General features: G+C 77.1%; 1 non-coding gene across 1 annotated transcript; it reads right to left on the bottom strand.

Annotated features, from left to right (window-relative positions):
- Nucleotides 1-389: 389 nt before the first annotated feature.
- LOC137460719 (5.8S ribosomal RNA) lies at nt 390-542 on the bottom strand. Its single transcript, XR_010993016.1, has one exon. It is a non-coding gene; the product is annotated as a 5.8S ribosomal RNA (ribosomal RNA).
- Between the last annotated feature and the right edge of the window lie 1,958 nt (nt 543-2,500).

Raw genomic sequence — 2,500 nt, 5'->3', positions numbered from 1 at the left:
CGAGGGGAACGGGAACCCCCGCCGCCCACGGCAGACGCGCGCCGCGGACGCGGCAGCACGGCACGGTACCCCCGCGGTACCCACCCGCAGACAGCCGCGCCCGCGCGGGAGTGCCGGGGGGGGGCGAGGCCCGCGCCTCCTCCCCCAACCGGGCTCTCGTCTCCCCCAACGCCCCACCGGGCGTCGCTGGACCAACGGGGAACCCCTGCCGGCGAAGCCCCGGCGGGACGAACTCCGCGAGAGCGGGCGCTCCGGGAGCGGGGAGCTACGGAGCGCTCCCCGAGTCTGCACTTAGGGGGACGAAGGCCCCTCCCCGCCCGGGGGAGAGCCTGCGAGGCGACCCCAGCCGCGCCGCTCGGCGGGCACCGAGGCGGCGATTGATCGTCAAGCGACGCTCAGACAGGCGTAGCCCCGGGAGGAACCCGGGGCCGCAAGTGCGTTCGAAGTGTCGATGATCAATGTGTCCTGCAATTCACATTAATTCTCGCAGCTAGCTGCGTTCTTCATCGACGCACGAGCCGAGTGATCCACCGCTAAGAGTTGTCTGGCTTTTCGGCACCGCCCCGCCAGCGCGGAGGGGCCGGGACCGCTCGCAAAGGAGCGGCCCCTCGGAGAGCGCGGCACGGCGGCCGCTCGCCTCACATTGACCGTACAAGCACAGGAGAGGGGGGGAAAATAAAACGAAACCCCGAAGCGGCAAAAGCAAGGGGCGGGGAGCCCGCGCTCCCGGCTTTTTTCCCTCCCCCGAGGAGGGAAAAACGCACCTTGCGGCGCTTCGGGGCCGGACCAGGCGCCCGGGCTCGCTCCGACCTCGGCGCGGAGGAGGCCCGCCGCGCGCCGCCGGGAACGTGCCCCGAACCCGGCCTCGCCTCGCGTGCACGGGGAAAGAAAACCCCCTTCGCTTCCCCACCCAACGGCGGGGGAGGGTGTGTCTCTCGCTGGCCGCCCCGTGCCGTCGCGGAGACGCCACGAAGCGAGGCAGCGGAGACCCCCCCCCCCCCCGCCCCGGGGAGCGAGGGGGGCCGGGCGCACAACCCCGCCGGAGGAGAGCGCGCGCGCGCCTCCGCACCGGCCCCTCCAACGCCGCCACCGCTGCGGCCCATCCCGGACTTTCTTTTCCCCCGCTTTGGCCCCGGGGCCGAGCCCCGGCCGGCTCGCGCCCTCGGGCGGCTTCCTCTCGCCACCGAACCCCCCCCCCGCCGCGGGGGACGGAAAACGGCTTGCGAGACGGAAAGCCCGAGCCCACGTGGGACGCCACCGCGGCGACCCGCCGGCCCTCGCCGGGCGGCGCACCCGCCGACCGACAAACCCCAGCGGCACGAGCCCCTTCCATCCTCCCCCGGCGCCACCGCGCCGCCGGCTTCGCTCGCTCGACCCCTTCCGTGGCCCCGCGGCCAGGCGGACAGCGGACGGCGCTGAGCCGGGGGGCGGGCCCCCGCTCTCCCCGTTTCCACGCGGAGACCGGGGGTGGGACGCCCCCGGCTGCCCGCCCGTCCCCCACCCGGCACGCGCCGGGAAGGCGAACAGGGAAGCCCGCGGGCAGGGCCCGGGACCGGGACAGCCGCAGCCGGTGGCAGGGTGCCCTCCGGCGAGGGACCGGAGCCGGAGACGCCGAGCGACGCCCGCCGCCGCTCGGACGCGGTCACGCCACCCGAAACCGGCCCCGGACGGGGGGGAACCGGCAGCGCGAGACCGCCGAGGGCGCCAGCTCGCCGGGGCCCCGCTCTGGGGCCTGGGCAAAGGGAAAAGGGACCGGGAGGTCCGCAGCGGCCCGCGCCGCAAGAGGCGCCGCCGCCGAGCCGCGGCAACGCGCCCGCACAAAACCCCCGGCGGGGGCGAAGCGCCCTGGGCCAGCCCCCACCGCGGGGGCTCGCCGCCCCGGCCCGCGAGAAGCCCGCGCTTCAACGCGCCGCCGGGGACGCCCGTGGCGAGGCGAGGCGCGGGCCGGACCACGGCCGACCTCGCGCGGTGGGCTCTCTCCGGCCGAGCGCTCGGACCGCAGAGAGGGGGGGGGCAGCAGAGTCCCCTCCCCGGCCCGGCGGGCCCCCGGAGGACGACGAGCGCGACGACGGCGGACCTAGCCAGAGGCATTGCGGGGGCAACCCCCGCCCCTCTGAAGGCACCCGCCCGCCCCCGCGCTCGCCCCCGCATCCGGGGGTGGCGCGCCGAGCCGCCCGGGTCTTTAAACCGCCGCCCGGCTTCCTCCGCGGTAGGGCAAGGCCGCGGACGAAGGCGCGGAACGCTAGGTACCTGACCCTGGGGTGAGGGAAACCAGACTTAAGGCCCCGCGGGGGTGCCTCCCCCCACTGCCGCCGTCGGGGGGAGCGTCCGCCCGCGGGGGCCGCGCCCGACGTCCGCCGCCACCACCGCGCCCCTGGCCTGGCCCGAGGCCCGGGGTTTCCCTCAGTCAGCCGGCGCTGCGCTCGGGGAGGAGGGACGCGGCTGGGGACGCCCATGCCGCGCGCTCGCCGCGCGGCGAGCGCCCGGCTACGGCGGCCCC

This window comes from Melanerpes formicivorus, unplaced genomic scaffold, assembly GCF_026170545.1.
Source record: "Melanerpes formicivorus ecotype bairdi unplaced genomic scaffold, bMelFor1.0.p_v2 SCAF_721, whole genome shotgun sequence".
In the NCBI taxonomy this organism is placed as follows: domain Eukaryota; kingdom Metazoa; phylum Chordata; class Aves; order Piciformes; family Picidae; genus Melanerpes; species Melanerpes formicivorus.
Note: the sequence above shows the minus strand (reverse complement) of the source record. Positions and strands in the feature narration are given on the sequence as shown.